Source organism: Fundulus heteroclitus, unplaced genomic scaffold, assembly GCF_011125445.2.
Source record: "Fundulus heteroclitus isolate FHET01 unplaced genomic scaffold, MU-UCD_Fhet_4.1 scaffold_36, whole genome shotgun sequence".
Lineage (NCBI taxonomy): Eukaryota > Metazoa > Chordata > Actinopteri > Cyprinodontiformes > Fundulidae > Fundulus > Fundulus heteroclitus.
Window position 1 is genome coordinate 4,674,745 of NW_023396770.1, and position 24,135 is coordinate 4,698,879.

The window sequence follows — 24,135 nt, forward strand, 5'->3', positions numbered from 1 at the left end:
ACCTCCCTGCTTCTGACTGAAAATGATCGGCGTGATCTAAAAAACTCCTCAGAGATTATTCCAAATAAAAACGGAGGCTTCATATTTCAGTCTGTGGCCCCATTTGGCTACAGGAAATTGAACAAAAACAGAAATATACCAATAAATATATGCATATTTTAATGTGGTTTAGTTTGTTTTTCTACTTTCACTAACATACAACAGATGTTTTGAATTTTAAGCATTTGGATTACAACTAATTAGAGAAAAACTGTTTCTTGTTTTACCATAAATGCTGGTAAATACACGCATTACAAGAGTTTAAATGTGTGGAAACGAAACGGCTCTGGTGGCACTTTGAGTCCTGTCACGACTTTGAAGTACACAAGTTGCATTTGAATTTACTCCAGCTTTGAATAGTGCGCCTGTATTAGAATCAATTTCTTGTAATGACCCAGACTCCATAATTCAGGGAGACATGGATTACAAGATTTATTGCCAATTTGAGACTAGTGGGAGTCAGGAACACACTAGAAACTCTGCAAGGGGAGAGGACAGGGTAGTTGTCTATTTCTCTCACTCTGCTGAGTTCTCCCACTGCTCTCCAATCTGCATTGTTTGTTTGTTATTCAGCTTTTAACTTTTAATTCTCTGTCATTTTTCTCTTCATAGAAGGTACACCTGGTCTGGCGTTCTGTTAGCTGTGACATCATCAGGGGAGGCAGATCATCCTCTATTACCATCTAACATAGAAAGTACTCCTGGGTCAATGTGAGCTTCTGTGCTTTCTGTGTCTCTGCTCTGTCTTCTCTAAGCCCCAGTGGGTGGAGGCAGATGAGCGTTCACACTGAGCCTGGTTCTGGTTCTGCTGGAGGTTCTCCTCCCTGTTAAAGGGGAGTTTTCCTCTCCACTGTCGCTTCATGCATGCTAAGTATGAGGGATTGCTGCAAAGCCATCAACAATGCAGACGACTGTCCACTGTGGCTCTACGCTCTTTCAGGAGGAGTGAATGCTGCTTGGAGAGACTTGATGCAACCTGCTGGGTTTCCTTAGAGAGGAAACTTTCTCACCAACCTGGAGGATCTGATAAAATCTGACTTTGAAAAGAGCCTGGAGACATGTGTTATGAATTGATTCTATATAAATAATATTGAATTGGTGGTTAAAGAGTCAGCAAATCTGAAAGGACTCAAAATAAAAGCCACTAAACTCTTCAGTGTCAGTTTGAGGAGCTCGATCCGGACTCTGTACCTCCTCAGCCTGCATGATGTGGAGTTACTCTCACTTCTCCAGAGAAAAATCAGGGAACGGCAGGCTAGGGTGGTGACGACACAACAGGTAACATAGACACAGGAGTCTGGATTTAGTACTCCGACATCAGGAGAATCTGTCAGTAATAAATCCAGAGGCCAAAACAGAGAACAGGCAAGGTCAGACTCAAACGACAGAGCTCAGAAAACATATCCAAGGGCTTTGTGAAATTCTGAGCTTGGGACACAGAAATAATATCGATGTCCAGAGATCTGATGCTTTGCAGCGGTCAGACGAGGACAAGGCAGGAGAGTCCAGAGAACAGAAACATGGTTGTAATGAGTTCAATCGAGGGCAAGGAAAAAACAGTGAACATCTACAGGCAGGAGCTGCCAATAATCTGGCAGAGAGCTGAAAGCTGGAGAGCGGTTGAATAGAGGAATCTACAGGTGAGTGAAGATGTGCTGGTTGCAGCAGGCTGGGTGGGCGTGGCAGAGCGGATAACACAAAGCAATAAAATTCCTTTTCTTTTTTGTTTTATGAATGATAATTATTAGCTGAGTTAATCAGAATGTAGGTCCTGCCATCAGTTTCACTCCCAGGTTCAACTAAAACAAACAGCTTGAAGCTTCCTCGGTGGGGACAGCACACATGAAGAAATGTCATAACTGGCGCTACATTGGAGCCACCGTTGCATCCGCTCAGCATCAGTGCTGCACAAGCACACTTCACATTTTGGCAACTTAATTTATCTACTTAAACTGTTTATAGTAAAAGCACAAATGCGTTGTAAGGTGATGCCACAGGGATAAATTTCTATGGCTTTTCTCTTCTCACACTATGGCAACAGAAGGAAAACAACAATTAGCGTGAATTAAGCGAATTGGATAAAACCTTTTGTTAATGGTCTCATTTAATGTTAGTCTCACCATTATGCCTCTACGGTATGTATTACAGTAAAATAACTCGGTTTTGGATCCGTTTAATGCATTAAGTTACCAGGAGTGTAATGATGTTTATCTATGTGTGATAAACATCAACCTGAATGGAGTTCACTCAGCGATTAACAGGCGTCAGCATTCCTGGGCTCAATCAGCTGTTAATCATTCAGAGCTCATATGAGGAAATGTTACAGGTCACTGACTTTCAGCCACACAGATTTTTGTTTTTCTTCCTTTAAAAAGTTACACTTTAAGCATTTTTATATAATGCTTACAAACGATGGAAATGCACATTAATTAAGATCAGTTTTTGTTTAATTGCTAGTTGTTGGAGCTAAACAAGAAGAAGAAAAATAGACATTTGACTTGTTATTGCAGCTGCTAAGCAAATTCGGAGGAGTGTTTAAAGAAATTATTAAGCAGTGTTCTCAGATCTTTCTGTCAACCCATCTCCGTCCTGTATGATAAGCTGGCTGGACATTCCCACGCTGTTTTTTATTGCATTAAATAAAATAAATGTTCAACCAGATATGTTAGATGATTGCTTAGTTGGTTTTTTTTTACATGATGTCACATGACGTAGCAGTATGTTTGAGGTCTGTCTGGTAATACGACACATTTGTGCCTCTATTAGTCTTAAATTATAGGAATTAACCTTTCAGAAACGTACTGTAGCCACGCTGTCCACAAGGGCTTTCCCAAATTGTTTCTTAATTTGAAGAAATTAGTAAAACAGTAGTAATCCCATCATTATCCTTGGATTTAGGAGATAGAAATGATTTTGGTTATTGTGACTGAACATTAAAGAGGAAATGCTTAATCTGTTTTAATTTTAGACAATGAGGGGAAAAGGTTTCATTTCTAAGCAGTGTAAATATCTGACTCATGCTCATTTCACCCACTTTGCAGCTTGAATTACCTTCAGATGATGAGGCAATGGATCTAACGCGGGTATAATAATTATCTTTCCCTTTCAGCTCCCTGCAGCCCAGATGATGAAGCTAAAATCATGATCAACTTTTAGTCTGAGAGGAAAAAGGCTCTGAAGGTCTGTAATTATACGTCTATGATGGTGTTTTCCGTCTTCTTAGAGGATCTAATTTGTTCGTTGTTTTCGAGCTCCTCTCCCACCTGATCCTGTTAGTTATTTCCATTTTCAATCTATAACTCCATCCTGTCAGTGCATGTCTGTAACACAAGTGTAAACTGCAGATGAGTCTCTGCACCCCCCCCACATCCGGAAGGTAATTAGCGAACTCTCGGAGAACAGACACCCAGCAGCTCCCAACTGCAATAGAACCCATCCTGAGCTCGGGTTGGTGTTTTTGTGTCTGCGCGGATGTTGCTGGCTGTTTACTGCAGTGTTTTACTTGTAATTATCAACAGCTCAGCAGGAGAGATGATGCTTTTGTGTGCAATTATGTACAAGGTTTGTGTTTTGTGTGTTTGTGTCTGTGTGCTGGCGCATAATGAAGATGTTGGAGTGCTCCGGCACGAAGTCGCAACCAGCTGTTTGCTGGATCATCAGTCTTAACCCTGCCCAGCATGAGCGCGAGAATAATGACGCTTTCCACGAGAAATTCCCTAATTAAATAATAAAAAGGGTGACGATGATATACGTGTTGGAGATTTTCATTGTACATCATCAACATATGGAATAATGCTGGGATTCTTGTCGTATTAAGTTTATAACTGTAACAGGCGATTAGGTTTCTGCAACATTAGTTAAGGTGAATTATTTATTATAACCAGTGATGGGTAAAAGCTAGAAATTATGAATTCAAATAAACACTGGAAGTGTCAATGTTCTCTTTTAAGATTTGGAATCAATCCTGACAATTTTCCAATTAAAATTTTTCAACTTTTAAATTACCATTTAAACGTAGGAACTTTACAATTGTATGCACCAATAATCATATTAAGCTGTTCTTTACTTAAAGGAGGCAGTAGAACGCCAGGTTGACTGACAGCTAGGATTCCACGACTCGTAGAAAAACAACGGATCCTTTAAAGTTAAAATAAAAATAAGCAAAGTACAAAAGCGGCGCTACAACACCGCTACCAGAACGTGGAGTCACCGTTCTCCCTCCATGCAGAAATTTAAATAAAACAGTCGTGTCCATTAATTCTTGCGATCTTTTTATTTTCTCAAACAAGTTTTTAAAATCTAATTCATGTTTTGAAAACCCTGTAATTAATGCAGGATAACCAAGCCCAATTTTCCTGCTCATCTTCACCAGCAAAGTTTTAATTTCTACAAACACAATGAAGATTTCATAAATGTCCAACTGGGTGTTAAAGACTCTGTGTTCAAGTTAAATCAGTCTAGATTATTTCCAAATGAGCGAACTAGCCGTTTAAATTGGAGCCAGATAGTAATAGTAAATTACACCAACTTTGCCCTGATTACCAAGCTGCTTTTTATAGCAATATTTTTTTCAGTGTTCATTACTCGGTGATAAACCCACTCCTCACTGACTGGACATGCTACTAAGCATTAGATACTTTGTCTGAGACAAAACTGACAGGAGACATTTCCCCCCCAAGCTCTCGAGGTGCCCCATTTAACACTGCTGCCCTGAGAGAAGAACCACATCGGCCCACATCATAAACTGTGACGCACATGATTCTTTACTATGCTGTTAGAACCCAACGGTCTGTTGTTTTATTTTTGTTTCTTTACAGTAGCTCACCTATGCAAACCTGCAAGACATCCTCTGCCAAACCCAGAGTGCTGCTAACACTGCGCCATGTGTCCACCGTGGCTTTATTCACGGTTTTGATGTTTTGGTAACTGTCTGATAAAACTGTCCTCTCTGCTTACTATGCCCCCACTGTTGCCATCTCCTTATAATATGGATCTTTTAGTGGCTGTTATTAGTTTTCTCGAAATTGTTGAAGATTAATAGCTATTATTTTTCTTGCGATGACCAACCCTTAAACACGCCACATTTCAGTATGTAAAATTCAGACCATAAGGCGCACCGGATTATAAGGCGCATCAAAAATATTCTTGTGTGTAATATCAATCTGCCACTGCAAAAAGGGAACTAGAAGTAAGTGAGAGTATTTTTCCTTAATTTGAGCAGGTAACTAGGACTATTTGCCAATGGAATAAGATTTTTGCACTTCAAATAGGAACGATTCATCTCTGTCATTTTATTTCAAGTTCAAGATATCTAATTATCTTATTTCAGGGGTAAAAATGCTCATTCCACTGGCAAATTATTTAGCTGCTCGAATCAAAGCAAAATATACTAATTTCAAGACAAATTCTTACTTTTAGTTCCCTTTTTGCAGTGCGTCCCTTCACGTCCACAGCTCTCTATCCGTCTCTATCAGGAGGACAGAGTAGCTGGACTACACTGTCCTGTTTCTAACATAAGGCCAAAATAAACTTTTATATTTAATTAACTTACTAGGTTTATTGTTGCTAGCGCGTACTCCAGGCTGCCTTACATGAATGCACTTCTAATTTAGACATTACAGTCAGGCAGTCTGGTAGACAGCTCAGGGGTCCTCAGGTAGAGACACAGTGTACCGTAATGCTCCAAATATCCACTGAGCAGAGCCACTGAGCTATATTATACACTGGAGTGCTAATCACCGTCTGTTTGAACGAGTCGCTTTGAAGCCACCAGCCGCCATATTGGTACTCCCTATTTCCCCCCAGTAACTATGGAATATGTGCGCTACAGCATCGAATAACGAGGATTTTCTCATGTTCGGGGGGGGCTTAAGACTTTTAAAATGTCAAATGCCATATACTTTTATGTTATGTTCTAAAACTATCAAGTGCTGAGAAAGTCATGTGCTGAAATATTTTGCATTTTATTAATTTAAATATATATGTTTAACATTTATAAATATATAAATAACAATATACAAAAACATATATTTACATATGTGTATACATATATATACATAAATACATATACACATACTTATATATACATATATATATATATATATATTTAATATGAATAACATGTAAAATATTTCAGCACCTAATTTCCTAGTAGTTGATAGTGTTAGTACATCCACTGACTGTAGAATTACCTGTAAAACGTTTTCACTCAGCCAGAAAACTGCTTGTTGTTTCAACCAAATCCTATGGGATTCTGTGAGAGTAGGGAGTAGCAAGATGGCGGCCAGTGACTTCAGTTTTTCGGCAAAATCAGCACTCCAGTGTATTATATAGCTCAGTGAGCAGAGCGACTTTGTTTCTAACCAAAGTCGTACTTACACATTTTAACAGATTTTTGAGCGCATTCTACTGCATAAAGTCAGTCAGTAAGCACAACAGTGATCATAAATAAAATGCACCATTCATTTCTGAGAAATTTTAAGGATTAAAAGCGTGCCTTATAGTCCAAAAAATACAGTGGATTACAATCTGGATGTCAGATGGCGACAAAATAATTAATGGAAGCCATCGTTACCTGGTTGGAGGGGGAAAGTGTGCCTTATAGTCCCAAAAAATGCAGTAATCTAAAAAAGTAAAAAATAAATAAATAATACTGTTTAAAAAAATATATCCTTCATCTTTTTCCTGAATGCTTATAATTCAGATGCAACAGCTAGTTTTAGCTCTATCCATGTGATCCTTAATCCCATTTAATATATGAGCAATTACAACCTATAACCTAATCAAGATAAAATTAAACGACACTTTGAGATAATGACACGATTGTGTTTGAAGCAATATCCCCGATGCAACATCATCTGGTTTGTGTAAATGTAAATGAAGTTATGTGACCAGTTTCTAAGGAGCTGATGATTCAACAATAAAAGTGTTTCTCACTCAGCTCTTCTGCAAAAAAAAAAAAAAAAAGAAGCATAAACCATTTGCAAATGTTTACAGATCGACTCATAAAGCTTGTAACAATAAACGGAATGGATTGTCACGTAGATCGCTTTGCACACCTGCACAGCCGTACGCTGAGAGCAGAGATCTGTTGATTTATCAGTAATGAGCTGTCGTCCTGTTCTTATACTTTGTTACCAAACAGAAAAACAATCCCAACACACTTTCAGCTACCAGACAGAACTGAGTGAGTAAAAAACGGGGAGAGACGATGGAAAAGATGAGGAAACAGGTCCGTCAGCAAGCGTAAAGAGCCGTTTATTGCTGAACGTACGTGTAACACGACCAGACGTTCAGAGGGACGGCGACGGGAACTGGATGCAACAGCAATCTTTCCTGTAGCGCCGTGGGGACAGGATGCTTGACAGGCAGCTACACGGGCCAGTCGATAAACACGGATCAATGAGGGACCGGGCCAGTCGATGGCTGCCGCAGCCTCCGGGGCGCACACAGACACACCGCGTGGCGACAGGTTACGGCTCAATTCTAGGTTGGGAACGGGAAGATGATAAAAATAAGCGTGGCCGTCCAGGATCCAGACATCATAAGACACAAAATAAGAAATAAAATCATTCACTTAGGGCTAAATTTAGATACATCCAAAGATCATAACACAGGCAATAGTCTTGGGCAGGGTACCGGTATTAGGGTACGCCCAGGTTTTTAAAGTTGCTATGATTTTCTAGATCATTCTCATGGTTTAAAGACCCTTTAATGTCAGAGAGACGGACGTTTTCTCTGGCTGTTTGGAGCGTGAAGAGCTCCCCCCCCCCCCTTTCACCTGTCATTCCAAAAAAGTTAAAAAACAAAACAACTGGACTTTTTCCGAAGTTTGAAGACGTTTCGCTTCCTATCCAGAAAGCTTTCTCAATTCAAAATGTCTGGAGTAATGCGGAGTAGCAAGCTTTATAATACTGCCCAAGAAAGGCCTTTTAATGTCTTAGATAACATGCAAATTGAATCGAAACAGGTTTACCCCCTTAGTAATGGGGAGTCGTTAAGGTCATTCTAGGCCTGCAAATTATTTGCATGTCATCTAAGCCATTAAAAGGCCTTTGTTGGGCAGTACTATAAAGCTTGCTACTCCACATTACTCCAGACGTTTTGAATTGAGAAAGCTTTCTGAATAGGAAGCAAAACGTCTTCAAACTTTGAAAAAAGTCCAGTTGTTTTGTTTTTTAACTTTTTTGGAATGACCATGACCTGGATGACTGAGAATCGTCACCAGCTCCTTCACCTGCTGAGCACTGCTGGTCAGCTGGCTGAAAGAAGACTCCCAAAGGCACATTCCGCTGTTTGGAAATATTTAATATCAGGTTTTTATAACTGGGTAACTCTTGAAGGAAAGAACTGCAAAAATATAAAATATTATGTGCTACACTCACTTAGAAACAGCAACTAGATTAAACGATGGTGCTTACGCAATGTTTTAGCTTAACTCTATGTATCCAAATGAAAGTAGGAAACCTTTAGAGCATAATTGTGAATGTAGTAATAATTCATATTCTACGATACTTTAACAGCAGTGGGGATGTTTGTTACCTATTAAAATAAAAGCCATTAATCCTTGGTATGCATTTATCTATTTTTAATTTTGTATAAATACTGTGATGCTTATGATGTTTAGTGAAGGTTATCATGCTGTGAAACTCTCACAACAACCCCTGCCTAATGAAGGCCATCTCCATGTTTAATTCATGATCAGTATGGAAAATCAAGATGCTCCTTTAAGATATTCACTGCAGAAAAACAAGTTTTTATCCCAGAAAAAAAATGACCTGCTTTATTTAGATTTTTGTCATCCCTTTCTCACATCTCTGAAGACTGTAAAGGAGAACCTGTGTGTTATAGCAAGGTGACCATCATGCAGCTTTTCACTAAACAAATCACTTCATGCTGTTTGAGACATGCATGGATGCAGCTTTGTGCAAACACGAGAATAATGATGCTTCCTTTACGTTTTCCCGGCCATGGCAGAGAAATGTTACGCTTTAAAACTCTTTGGCCTGCCCCCCCTGCTTAAAGTTACAGTGTGAAATCAATGAGACATCAGAGCATCAACCCGGACCCTGCATCCCATTCTATTTCAGCTCCTCCTCGTCCTTAAACCTCCCAACACAGTAAAGAATGCAGATTAAAAGTCGAAGACCTGAAAATAAAGGCGATAAAGCAGAAGAAGCGAAACAAACGCATGTAAGAGGGGAACATAACGTCTGAAACGTCTCGTGCTCGCCGCTCGTCTCGGCGTGATCTTGTCCCAGAGGCAGAACAAGGAGGTTAGCTGAGGCACCAGCGATGGTAAAGCTGCTTAGCGTCACTGTCACTCTCTGCCGTTGCAGAGCACCGGGCCGCGTTGGAGCTCAGGTTCCACATCAGCAGATTACCCACACCACACCGAGGGGATTTCCTCGCCTCGCCGAGAGATTTCTGCTGTGCTGTTTGTTAACCTCAATGTAAACATCGGTAAACGCGGGAGAAAGGCTGTTCTCTGACAAGAGGAACTGCCTCGACCAGAGAACAAGAGTGAAGGATTAAAAATGACAACACTAGGCTCTAAATCCTGTATAAAAGGCTTGTGGTAATCAGGAATAATTTCAATAAATTTGGATTTTAATCTATAGGTTGAGAAGTAAATGATGTTTAGAAGTAGAAATAGAAAATAGAGTAAAGGTTCCTCATTCAACTCCACATTTCTACACCATGAGCTTTACTTTGTAACAAAACGTCTAAAGTATGTACATCTAGGTTAAATATTCTGTTAAAATTGGTTTAAAACAGGTTTAGTGAACATCTAAATCTAGTTTTAGATGATTAACAGGTATCCAGATTTAGTTAAGAACTGGAAAAAAACTGTTGCTGAATTGGATCTGTGGTGTTTGTGTTGGGAGAACAGGTAGCAAACTAAACACAGAGAGAACAGAACCACCATAGTTTGAGTTCCTCTGGAAGTTTATTTAGGAAAGATTCAGTTCTTCTTTTGCAAATTTCACATTGTCTCTCATGAAATGGAGAAAACTAGTCATTAAAGGCAGCAGCATCTCTGTCTCAGGAATGCAAAGATCTAAATGGGTCCAGATATGTGAGAGATATTTGTGCGTGTTAATGAAAATCTGTTTTTTTTTGTCTACTGTTTCTACGTAAAATTAGGTCGACTAACTTCTTTGGTTGTGATTGTTAAAGATGTAATTCAGTGCTGTGGAGCATTTAAAGTTGATTTGAGCATAAAGCGTGTAACTAAAGTTAAGCTGAGAATCTTTCTCTGCTTTCCGTTTTCTCCGTCTGCTTTGGATGCGACGCTCTGCCGTCGTTCATCACTTACGCAAGTAATCAAATCAACGAGCTTGTCGAGGACAAATGAAATCGTTGCAAAGTGATAGTTTGTTCTCTTTGTAGTTTTTTTTTTATTTTTTATTTTATTTTCAGGGTTTGTGATCTGAAAAAGGATGAAGGGTGTTTGCGTGGGAGCCACTAGAGCTAATGCAGTGATTAATGTTTAGCTGCATGTCGTGATTCATGGAAATATGACTAAATGGTTCACTGAGTGTGAAAGGACTCTGACGCCACCGAGTAACACACACACACACACACACACACACACACACACACACACACACACACACACACACAGAGGAGCTGACTAAATGACTGCGTGATCTAGTTAGTGATAAGTGTTCAAGGTTCACTGGGTCAAAATGAAATTAAATAATTTCTGAGCCACTGAGTGGACCACTGTATTGTTGTTTTTTTCTTCTTTTTTTTTTTAAAGCATTGATGTTTCCAAGAAAGATGACTCCATTTTGGAGCAGCAACAACAAAACACCAGAGCATTATCACATCTCCCACCCTGGCAAAACAAAGAGGATGACAAATGTGTGCAGTGTGCCGTGTTTTTTTTTTTTTTTTTTGTTGCCGCTATGCGTCAGAGAAGAAAACGAATGATGATATTATACCCTTTTAATGCCACAGTTTCACAGCGATGATATTTCCCCCGTGACCAGATGTCTGTTGGATCTCTCATCCGATCTCATCCACAATGGCTTGTGTCAGCCTGCCTTGATAGATATTGTTTTAGAGTCGAAAGCCCGGATATTAACATAATTCTTCATGCACAAAGTGCCTAAAGCAACTCTTGAAAACATAAAAAGAAGTTAAAACGATTTAGAGCAAAAGGGATCGAGGAAACACTGCCGAGAGGTTCTTTGGCACGTTGAAAACTTTTTTCAGGACCCGCCTACCAGTAGACTGGCTATAAGCAAATCTGCATCAGGCCTTAAGGGGAAATCTTGCTTTTAAACTTATTTAACATTTTGTTTTATTTATTTATTTATTTATGAGAATAAAGTAATTAGTGCATACACAGATGAGAGATTATTTATTTATTAAGATTGCTTAGATTAAGGATTTGTCACGCTTTTCACCCAACAACCAGTGGAGATAAGCACCAGCCTCTCTGGTATTGATGGATGGATGGATGGATGGATGGATGGATGGATGGATGGATGGATGGATGGATGGATGGATGGATGGATGGATGGATGGATGGATGGATGGATGGATGGATGGATGGATGGATGGATGGATGGATGGATGGATGGATGGACTTACATTAGTCAATCAAATGGATAAATACCAGAACTGTTGAAACATTTCAAATATTTTTCTAACTTTGTTTCCAGGACCAACATTTCTTTTACTTCAGGAACCAAAATGATTTCCATATTAGTGGCTAACAGGAGAAGATAAACATTGCATCCTCAGGTAAAGTGAAACATCATCACCATGCAATTGTGGCCAACACATAAACCATCTATTCTAGGCTACAATTGGAGCAAATTTGCTGTGAAAGTAAAAAGTTTTGTAGAGGTAAAAGACTAGAATGTCTCTGGGAATCCAGTCTGAACGTTGGTGTGTTCACTGAAGCGGACGCTAACCCTGCCGAGGCTCAGATGTGATGCAGAGTTGACTGACATGAGTAAATGTTCTGATATTAGGCTCTTAAAGGTGATAAAGGTGTATTTAATTATTCATGCCGAGCTGCCACTTTACTGCATGGCATTGCAGAGGGTCAGGCTCTGTCCGGCACTATTTATAATTGATTTATTAATTAAGCAAACTGGCATTATGATAGTTCTGCTCTGTAGATGTCATTACGTCTGTTTATATTTGTTAATCGCAGCCGATAGGGGATTATTTTTCAGCTCAGAAGGGACGATCAAGATAGAGGCTTGGTGCATATAACCTTATTTTATCATGATCAAACAGTTTTTGGTCTTTTTTTTTTATATAAGCATATAACGTGGCTACATACCTTTGATGCCAAACAGACATATTAATGTTTAGCCCAGATGTGAACTAAGACACACTATCGATGATCAGAAGACTAGCTGAAACCTTATTTGCATCAACCACAGCTTTTAGAAACACAACGGCGTTTTCCTCAGTGCATTTCTGGAATTGAACATGACATGAAACAATAAACAGAATTACATAGCAATTGCAACTGCACAATATATCAAATTACTATCATCATAGCAATAAATCATAGCAGCTATATTGGACTGCTGAGATGTATGCTAGCTATGCTATATGGCTAATACTGTGAACCCTTTTATCACAATACTGGAAAAAAAACAGATAAGATTTTCCACCACTATATCCTGGCCATGAGACAAAAGCAGCACTCTAAGATTATCAACAATGGCACGTTTTACAGATAAAAAATGATATTTGCTCAGAGTAAAGTCAGGATTTTTTGCCAATAGTTTTGTTCTAAGTTAATGGAACATTTATTATTTATTTTTTGCCATATAAGGCTAATAGTCCACAGCTGAATCATGGCACGGAGGCCCAAACTATCCACAATCTTGAGAAAATATGTTGAGAACAGATTGTAAATGAATCCATCTATTGTGTTTAGCAGTAGATGTTTATTATCTAACCAAGGTATAAAGTTTTGGTGAAGAGTTTGCATTCATTAAATAATAACTACTTAGCTGAGGGAGGGAGTAACGAAATAGGAGAACCTCCAAAGTTTTAAACGCCACTATACCAAACACAGGGAGCTTGTTCGGTATGAATACTGGGTTTAATGTTAGGTTATTGAAATGACTTTTCCACCCTGTGTTTAAAGCTTTAGTTGGTAATGCTGTTCAGAAACACTTTGTTATGCTGGATGAAATGGTCCTTCCATACTGACAGTAGTCAATATATTATGTATTCAGAAGAAGGAGGAAAAAAAATAGATCTCTGTGGGAGCTGCAGGACCAATCCCTGCCGTTCGGACCAAAGAGCAGTGATTGGTCATAGTTTTATTCCTGCTCTGTCCCCATAGTTCTGGGATTAAATCTGTGATTAAAACTTATTTTTTAAGAGTGACCTGGCCCATACAGCAGCATGAAACGTACAACAAATACAAAATACAGAACCAGATACATAAAACACATAACCAAGAGGCACCACATAATTAACATAATCACAGAAGCCAAATGTTCTGGTGTCTCTGTCCTTTAAAAGTGATTTGAATTGCCCCAAAGTAACAACAGAGGATAACTTTAAATCCTCTGTAATATGACAGTATTAACAAACAGATGTCAAATATCCAATCAGAACTGCGTCATGAACTTGGTGAAACAAACAAACAAATAGTCTTAAAGTCAAGGAGGGACATGATGAGGCAAATTTGACCTAACCCTCTCTGGTGGATGTGAATATCAGCGGTCACACATGTAACTTTATATACAATCTGTTTTAAGTCTGAACCTGGCTATCTATCCTGACAAAAAAGTAATTTTCAAATAAATCATTAAAGTCATAAACTGAAACGACAGCTGTGCCCCTGATGGGAGCTTTAGACAGGATGTCCTACAAACAGAACACTCTGCTTGACGTTAGGCCGGAAAGCAGCAAACACCAAGATGTGTTCCCGTCGATCCCGGCGCTAACACAGAGACTGACAGCCACGCTCACTCATGTGTATCAACAATGTCAGAGAAAACTGGTAAAGTCAGAGAAAACTCACCGCAGCAGCTCCTCCAACATCGCACTGCAGAAAAACGCCTGTTTGCCTTTATGGTAAACATCAAGGGGAGGAACTTTTACATCTAACAGTTCAAAGGGTTCTCTGAAGGTAAAAGGAAATAAGGTGCTTCCCTGAAGTGTAGCATCATTTCAAGGGGTTTTCCCCAGAAAACATCCTGCCCATGGATATAAATGTTGGTGTAATGGTCAGTAAGCAGAGAGTGGGTGAGTGACCTCCATGTCACTTCCTCACTAGAACTAATCAAAGTCCCTCAGTCCTTATTTTCTAATATTGGAAACTATTGCTTGCAGGACACAACTTTATACTTTATAATGTTTAAAACATGTCTTTCATGCAGCGTTTACAAATACTTCTAAATACTGCAGCTCGTCTTTTACCTAGAACAAAGACACACAAACATATAACGCCAGTCTGTGATAACAATGATTTCAGTTAACGAGCCAGTTGTTCCTGGATGTTCAGAGATCGACATTAAAACGTAGATGTGATCGGCCATTAAATGTTGCAACGCTAAAAACAAAGGCAAGGCAAGTTTATCTATATATTTATAAAGCACTTTTTTTGAACTACAAACTTCAACATTAACATTTAAAGGCAGCTCTAAACAAATAGGTTTTTAACCTTGATTTAAAGGAACTCAGGATTTAAGCATTTCTTACAGTTTTCTGGACGTTTGTTCCAGATCAGTGGAGCATAGGAACTAAATGCTGCTTCTCTGGTTCTGGTTCTGGTTCTGCAGAACAGGTTGGAGCCAGAAGACCTGAGTGGTCTGGAGGGTTGATGCCCTGATAACAAGTCTGTGATGGATTTAGGTGCTAATTCAGGGATTTATAGACTAACAGAAGGATTTTAAAGTCTATTCTCTGAGATCCAGGGAACCATGGAAGGACTTCAGAACCGGGTCCATGTTCTCTACGTTCTTAGTCTTAGTGAGGACTTCAGAACCGGGTCCATGTTCTCTACGTTCTTAGTCTTAGTGAGGACTTCAGAACCGGGTCCATGTTCTCTACGTTCTTAGTCTTAGTGAGGACTTCAGAACCGGGACCATGTTCTCTACGTTCTTAGTCTCAGTGAGGACTTCAGAACCGGGTCCATGTTCTCTACATTCTTAGTCTTAGTGAGGACTTCAGAACCGGGTCCATGTTCTCTACGTTCTTAGTCTTAGTGAGGACTTCAGAACCGGGACCATGTTCTCTACGTTCTTAGTCTTAGTGAGGACTTCAGAACCGGGACCATGTTCTCTACGTTCTTAGTCTCAGTGAGGATTTCAGAACCGGGTCCATGTTCTCTACATTCTTAGTCTTAGTGAGGACTTCAGAACCGGGTCCATGTTCTCTACGTTCTTAGTCTTAGTGAGGACTTCAGAACCGGGACCATGTTCTCTACTTTCTTAGTCTTAGTGAGGACTTCAGAACCGGGACCATGTTCTCTACGTTCTTAGTCTTAGTGAGGACTTCAGAAACGGGTCCATGTTCTCTACGTTCTTAGTCTTAGTGAGGACTTCAGAACCGGGACCATGTTCTCTACGTTCTTAGTCTTAGTGAGGACTTCAGAACCGGGTCCATGTTCTCTACGTTCTTAGTCTTAGTGAGGACTTCAGAACCGGGACCATGTTCTCTACGTTCTTAGTCTTAGTGAGGACTTCAGAAACGGGTCCATGTTCTCTACGTTCTTAGTCTTAATGAGGATGCGGGCAGCAGGTTCTGCATCAGCTGCAGCTGTCTGATCAACTTTTTAGCAGACATCAGTCCTTTAATCCTGGAAATGTTCTCCAGGTTCTAGAAGGTCCACTTTGTAATTGTCTTTAGATGGAGGTTCAGGTCTGAGTCCATCACTACTCCCAGGTTTCGGGCCTGATCAGTGGTTCCTAGCTGAAGCAGCTGAAGCTGTGTGCTAACTTTTGATCTCTCCTCTATTTTTCCAAAAATTATTACTTCAGTTTTGTTTTTATTCAATTGAAGAAAATGTTGGCACATCCACGTATTGATTTCTTCTAGGCATTTACTCAGTGCCTGAACTGGTCCATTGTCACCTGGTGACATGGTGATATAGAGCTGTGTGTCGTTTGCATAGTTATGGTAGCTGATGTTGTTGTTTTTTATTATCTGAGCTAGAGGAGCATGTAGATATTGAATAGGAGGGGACCCAAGATGGACCCTTGGGGAACCCCACATGTGATTTTTGTTATCTTTGATGTAAAGTTACCTACTGACACAAAAAATTCCCTCTTCTTTAAGTAGGATTTAAACCAGTCGAGAGCTGTACCAGAGAGGCCGACCCAGTTCTCCAGGCACACCAGTGGCTGGTCATTGTTAAAAAGGTTTTTAATTATTCAATAAATTATATAAGAGTGTATTAAACGTTAATCTCTTTTTTCCAACCTTTGATTATGAGACAACAACTTTCTCATGGAAGTCTTAACTCTTCAATCTTATATTTATTTTCATCACAATTTTATTCTATTTGCTGTTTTATGATTGTTGGTGACATTGTGAGGAACTTTGGTCAATCGTTGTTTTTAAATGTGCGATTTTTGAAAAAAATGTATCATCTGATATTAGCTCAGGGTTCAATAGTCATGATCAAGGCACTATGTAGCTTCATTGCAAGTTTTACTCACAAGAGAGCTTCAAAAAATTCTAGCAAAAACAATTAATTACAATTTGTGCATTGTGCAAAAAGAAAAATGCACAAATTAAAGGAGCTCTAAAAATTTTCCCACAGTGAGAGAAAAGTTAACGAGGAAGTGCTGAAGAAAAAGGTATTTTTCTTGTTTTCGTACGCTCCTTGAGTTCCTGGAAATCACGACTCTGGTTTTCTTCTAAGCCAGAAACACTATTTAGATTAAAGTCATGCGTGACGGTGCGTTTCTTTTTGTCTTGCATAAAGTCTCCAACAGTTGTTGTTGCCATATCAACCTGCGGTGCAGCTCTGGAGGATATGTTTGCTCCCTGTGCCGCACGAGCCCATTGTCTTCCAGCTTGGATCTAATCCCTGTAGCGAAGCGGCTGTTGGATTTACAGACACTCGTAGAGCAGACGGAGGGAGGTTCCCCTGCTCACTGAGATAATAGCAGTGCACTGAAGTGGAGTGGTTTATACACACACACATGAACACACACACAGCCTCTTAAGCTCTGCATGTGGCAATTATCTCTCCTCTCAGCAGCTTGTGGCATCTCCCCCATCTCCTGTTCTCTTCTCCACCTCGCCTTCTCTCATTTCATTAATCTCCCCCTAACTTTTCTTCTTCTTCTTCTTCTTCTTCTTCTTTCGCCTTACATCTCTCCGCCGCTCCCTGTGATGTTGGTATCCTTCCTCTCATCTCTTTCCTCTCTCGTCTTCAAACACGAGGACGTAAAGGAAAGCACTATTTCTATTCGGAGGAGAAATACGTAAAAGTTTATCTTTACTCGTAAAAGCAACTGGTTTTAAGTTAAGAGGCTTTCTGCTACCACAACACATGCATCACAAAGAAGGTACAAGGCTGGACTTCAAAGGCACATTGGAGACCCCTTTGAATGGTCCACACCACTGCTGCTCCTTTTGTGGCATGTTTAGGCTCTGAAGGAAAGCTTTATAAGGTGCTTCTCTCCACACTCGCACTTCTTTTTTTTTATATTTGCACAATGTCCAGCCAGAGAGGCTCACTTTTGCTCACTGGGAAGCATATCAGGGAAGGTCGGTGATTAGGAAACAACGTTTCGGTGTTAAATGGGCTGGAGATCCACTCCCTGATGTTTCATTTGGAAGATGGCCGTCATATGACCAAATCAAAAGGAAATCGTTTGTAACAGGACAAAACTGTGTAGAAACCTGGAAAAACGCATCCAAATATCCTGCTTTACATGCCTTCAGTTTTATAGTAGGTTAATAAACTATGTAAGAAGCCTTCTTCTTACAAGAGTTTACATAATTAAAATGTTTCTTTCTATTAATACTCACAGGCGAGACTGGGTGGTGTGGGCGATATTCAGACCACAGTAAAACTCTTCTTCTTCAGGTAGGGAGAACACCTTTTTCATGTGGAGAAACCTTAAATTACAGGAGTTATACTGCAACCCACAGACAACTGGGTTTTGATTAACTCATTTTTCATTCTGAGCCTCTGCTATGCAGTTTCAGCTAAAAGATATTTGGGCAAATCAGAGCTTCTTTCCCTCCTGGTTGATGTCCCACTGTTCCAACAGACCTGCTGATCTAGAAATTTAAGGAACCACATGAGAACCACTCTATGGTTTAGTTTTTCCGGTGCTAATGTCTGGCTGCCCTCCAGGACCAAAGATCTATAAACACGCAGCTCCATCCATGGTGACGTCCTGAATTAACTCCAGAAATGGTCGGCTGCCATCGGCTCCATCGTTACGGTCTTTCCAAATCGGTTTTCCAAATGGATCCTCCTGCTGTAACAAGTAGGCAAATCACTGGAAACTTAGACTGACCTTTCTCTATATGTTGCTTTGATTGCAATTTATGATTCTCAGCTTCCTCAATTTCTGCATTTTTGGCATAAAACAGGCAGAGGCTTTGCCAGCAAACCTGCTCAGGTGGTCGGTTATGCTGTCAGACCTGGAACCAAATCCTGTAAACTCTGAAATGGCTTCAGTTTGCCTATTAAGTCCACATAAGACCCACAACTTTGCTCGTAGATTTGTCCTCCAGCTCACTTTAGATGTTTGACTTTAGAGAACCTTGTTTTCTGGTAAAAACTGTTGATATTTAAAATGAAAATTTTTTTTGCTGGCACACTCATACCAGCAGTTTTAGGCAGTTTTGGGCGTTGTTGGACGAATCCTCTACATCAAGGCTCCGTCTTGGGAATGTACTGGTGAAGATTCTCAGTCATCCAGGTCTTGATCAAGCCAAAAAAGGCTAAAAAATAAAAATAAAACACTGGCCTTCTATTCTGAGGCTGAAGATATTTTAGATTGAGAAAGTTTCCTGGATGGGAGGAGAAACGTCTTCAGCTTTGGAATAGAAGTCCAGTTGTTTTATTTTTTAAAACCTTTTTTGGATCCGTCTTGGGAAGTGGCTAAATTGCATCCCAACGAGTTACAAATTAAACTCAAGACATTTTATGTTTAAAGCAATATTTAAACTCAAAATACAGTAAAAATACATTTTATTTGTGGAACATGTCAGAACTAACATGAAGAAAGAAGATTGGAAAACATGGTATGGATAGATAGCGAGAGAAAGTTTTCTTCTGTGGACAGGAGAGACGAGTCTGGCATGTGGTGTAAGAGCAAGACGTATGAAGGAGTGTTGAGTGTGAGGAAAATAGTCTTCAAGAAAAAAAGTCTTCTACTTTTAAATGACAAATTATGAGTTTTCTCAACTTCCCAGCCTTTCTAAATTTACATTGCCTCACTTTTTGCTCTCCCTGCAAGTTTCTGCACAACCACCTTGACTTTAAGCCAAATTCTTCCTCTCGGGAACTCAGCCAGAGTGTAGGAAGCAGTGTGGAGAGTCTGCAATGAAAATGAAGGTGTTTCTAAGAATACAGAACTACAGCAGCTTCAGACAAGAATCTCACTGCACTTTCTCTATATTTCTTTTTTTTTTTTTGGGTCCCGACAGAGCCTTGTGCTGCTATCATTTCCCCTGCCAAGTGCCCCAGAGACCCCCAGCTACACGGTAACCGAGTTAACAGATAATCACATAACAGCACCCTCCTTCGCCACCATCTACGCACACACACTTCAACGCTGTCCTTTAAGAGATAAATGAGCACCATCAGCCCCCTACCTCCCTGCTAACAGATGAATGTCTGTGTGTATCCCTGGTTTCCCCCTCCTACACATCATTCTCACTTTTCTAACACACACACACACACACACGTTCTCACATACACACAACGTGCCTTATGTCAGCCCAACAGTGAATTTCCCTCCTCTCTTAACACAACAGATGATGCAGGCGATCAACACAATGCGAGCTTACGCACATTAGCAAGCCACATATGCACATGCAAAACCGCTCGCACTGGCACAGGCATCGGAGGCAGCAGACGAGATATTACAGGAATCAGGGAGCCTATCATCTGGGGGACACATGTCAAAACAGCAGATGCACACCATGATGTAGACGCCGGTTACACTGATAGATTTCAGAGCTCCTATAGAAGATGCGATCCTGGAGCCAGCTGCGCTCCCCGCCGCCCGCAACCATTAAAACCTGATGACAGTTTACCATTATGTGGGACAGGTTGGATATTTTTACAGTTTTTTCATTAATCATGCATCCAGCCATGTGTGGTTTATGCTCGCTTATCTGTGCAGGGGCACAGGGGGTTGGTGCCATCCAGCCATGGACAGGTCGCCGGTTCATTAACACAATTTACCCTACAGTCCTGTTTGTGGACTATGGAGGGAGCCGAAGAGAACCCATGCATGCAGGGGGAAAACATGGAAGCTCAGTTCTGAAAAGCCCAAACCAAGGAGCGTCATACTGCAACCTGCTCCGCCCTGCAGTTACCCAGAAACCAACGGAGACGATATGAGACCAAGTGAGGTCTGAGACATCGTTCAGCCCTGGTAATCATCACTGAAACGTATTTAACTGCTTAGTTTTTAGCATATCCAACAGACAACTGGAAACATCCAATGTAAAAAATCCCAAATTAGTGAATTCTCCTCAGTTTGCAAATAATTTAGGCTGTGGTTTCAGCCCTGATAAGATAAGAGATTTCATCTTAGCATCCATCCATATTTGACACACTTATCACTGTTGGGGCCGTGAGGGGTGCTGGTGCCTATTTCCATCTCCAACACAGAGACAAACAGGACAAACAACCATTCATGCACACACGCACACCTAAGGAGACTTTAGAATCAGAATCAAGTTTAATCGCCAAGTAGGTTTGCACTTACAAGGCATTTGACTTGGTGTTGATGGTGCAGACAAAAAATAAAAATACAATAAAATGGATATATATATACAGATATACAAATTAGTCATGTTTTTGGACTGTGGAAGGAAGCTGGAGTACCCGGAGAGAACCCACGGATGCACAGGGAGAACATGCAGACTCCATGCAGAAAGACCCAGGGCAAGGGTAGGATTTGAACCCAGGACCTTCTTGCTGCAAGGCAACAGTGCTACCCACTGCAGCCACTGTACAGTAATATTTTTATATTTTAATTTTTGTCTTAATTATACTTCTTTGCCGATATAATAACAACAACAACAATAATAATAATAACAATAATTATAATAGTAATAATAATAATTGTTACTGTTGCTGTTATTAAAGTTTGAACCTAAACATCCTTTTCTAACTGCCTCCTATAAACAGGTAAATACAGGGACTGTGTGCCGACTTCCAGATCCTTCTCTGAGATTACAAACAGTACAATAAGATATAAACATACGCTTAAAATAAATGTAAAATCAGTCATAATCAAACAGAAAATAAGATCCAGTTTAGTCTGCAAACTCTTTCTGTGTCTCATGATTGATGAGCGCCGAAAGCTGCAATATACGAGAAAAATCAAAAGTCCCACATGTGCAGCTGTCTTCTAAGCCCTTTTAGTTTACATCAAGGGTATTTATAGACAATAATTTCATATCAGTTTTAATTAGGTCAAAAAAAGTTTATCTAAAACATGATTCAAACATCAAATATTTGTTTGTATTTAGCTAAAACTGCCAACAGCAAAGACTTGTTTTGAATTTATCTCTGTATTAATTATGTAATTTACATGTTTTCACATGTTTCCTGTGTTAAATTGACCTGATTGTTGTAATTTTACACTTTAACCGTATTGTTCAACACATTCAGCTCCTGCTTTTTTCTCGCCAACAGCTTTGAATAAAGCAAATAAAAAGGTATCAGATTTCAAAATAAGCAGCTTCACCACAACGATCACGTTTATATCAGGTTAGCAGAGAACATCGTAATACTCGTGGTTTTTGTTGTGGAAACAAGTGACAAAAAAAGGTCATAAAAAAATAATTGGGCTTATGACATCTCCAGAGGGACTTCTTGTAATGAAGCACAAAGATTAATTAAAGTCATTTAAAACGTTATTATTTTAAATGTAGTGTCTGTAGAGAGATTTTAGGCTACATTAGGCTTATGACAAGACTTTGTATGAAAACAATATTTTTTGCTGAGCCAGTTTGTGTAAAATCAAATTCAAATTCAATCACACCTGATATTATCTCGGAGTCATCTAGAAAATCTTGTTATTTTACCTGAGTGTGCTCACTAGTTAGCAGGGGTGTAAAAATACCTCCATCCACATCGATATATCGATTAAATTATTAACGATCCAAGTACTTCGATTCAAAATGAAAATATCGATCCATATCATCCTTTTTAAGAGCCAACTTTATTTTGAAATTCACAAGGCATTACACTATGAACAGGTCAGCTACTACTACTACTACTACTACTACTATTATTATTATTTTAAAATTAGAACAATGCCATTTTTGATCAAAATAAGTAAATACAATAAATAAATAAACTGGTCAAATTATATTTGGGTTATTTTGTGAGTTAATATCAATGTAAACTGTAGGGTTGGGCAGATAATGTCGCATCATATCGATCACATCGATCGGAAATCGTAAAAGACTTTGTGATATCGTATCGTGATCCAAACAAATCGATATGAAATTTTACCGTGATAAAGCTGGTGATTTAACCGCATTGAGAATAAAATGTTCCACCAGCCGGGGCTGAGAGTTTTAACCCAAACTCACCCACTGATCTGTGTGGAAAATGAGAATCTCACCTGTGATAGTTAATAACAGCATTTAAGCTGCAGAAACGTTGAAAACATCAGTAACAGCAGTAATGAATATATCTGATGTATGTCACAGGTTTGTGTGACGCTGTACAAGGTCCGCCTCTGAGAAATTAAGCATTTGTTTTACTTACAAAAATAGCTTTTGAACAACAAATACATTCCAGCACAATAAGATAAAATAATATAAGATTAGGTTTTTTGCCATTAAACACCGTTGCCATCATTACAATGAAACTGCATTTCTTCCTGGGCCTGAGATATAAAAGGACAAAAGTTCTAAAGAGTAAAAAGAAGTCATGGATTAAACAGCGATAAAATAAGAATAAAGCCACTGAAGATTCTGCAGCTATGTGGTCCGAACAGTTAGAAACAAACTGAAAGTGAAGAAGATTAAACTAGAAAAAGATGAAGACGGTAACAATTAAGTTGTAAAACAAGCAATAACAATCTGTGCATGAATATAGAAATAAATGCAGCAGAAACATCAGGATCAAGTGTAAAATGTAGTAATGAACATTTTATTTCTTTCCCTTTAGTATTAATAAAGTATTTTTGAATTTGAAATGGATATAAATGATCAGATTATATTGCATTAAGAAGCTGAGGGTTTGCATGCATGTGTGGGGGATATTATGTCTGTGCATGTGGTAGAGAGATGGAAGCGATATATCTGAAGTTAAAGTAAAAATAAATGCCCTACACACATTCCTAAATGTGACTCAACTTTCAAGCAGCAGCAGAGTTTAAGGAAACGTTGTTTAGCCAAGGAGGGACAGGAGCAAAAACATGCACAAACTGTCATTTCTACAAAAACCTGCAGCAAACTAATGTAGCTTCAAACTATGGATGCACATGTTTGACACATTTCAACCACAATTGCCATTTAATTTTGATGTTTTTTCTTCATTAACCATAAGCAACAAAAATGGCCACTAGATAAAGATGCTTGTAAACAAGGACTATTTAAAACAATAAATGTAACTTAATCAGAATATTATTATTCAGAAGAATACCTTTTGATTGAGTTGGACCATCAATCTTTGTTGAACATAAAGTGCAACAAACAAACAAACAAGTCCACGTATTAAACAGTTTGACCAGAACGTAAAGCTACGGTGAGATTCCTGAACGTTTCTGATAAAAAAACTATGATTATATAAACTCTAAAACATAAAATAATAAAAGGAAAATCCACTTTAAACATATTACCAACATCTAAAGGATGCGTCTGATCCATGATGATGATTGTGACATAGCCAAAAATTGCAGACCTCTGCGTTTTTTTAAATTGCGATTATAT

The 24,135-nt window shown here is 39.3% G+C and overlaps 2 protein-coding genes across 3 annotated transcripts in view; both read right to left on the reverse strand.

Moving 5' to 3' along the window:
- LOC110368380 overlaps window positions 1–24,135 on the reverse strand; it is a 718,672-nt gene that overhangs the window by 565,047 nt on the left and 129,490 nt on the right. The window lies entirely within an intron of this gene.
- The window catches only part of galnt14 (UDP-N-acetyl-alpha-D-galactosamine:polypeptide N-acetylgalactosaminyltransferase 14 (GalNAc-T14)), a 235,686-nt gene that overhangs the window by 168,028 nt on the left and 43,523 nt on the right, over window positions 1–24,135 (reverse strand). The gene's annotated exons all lie outside the window — the stretch shown is intronic.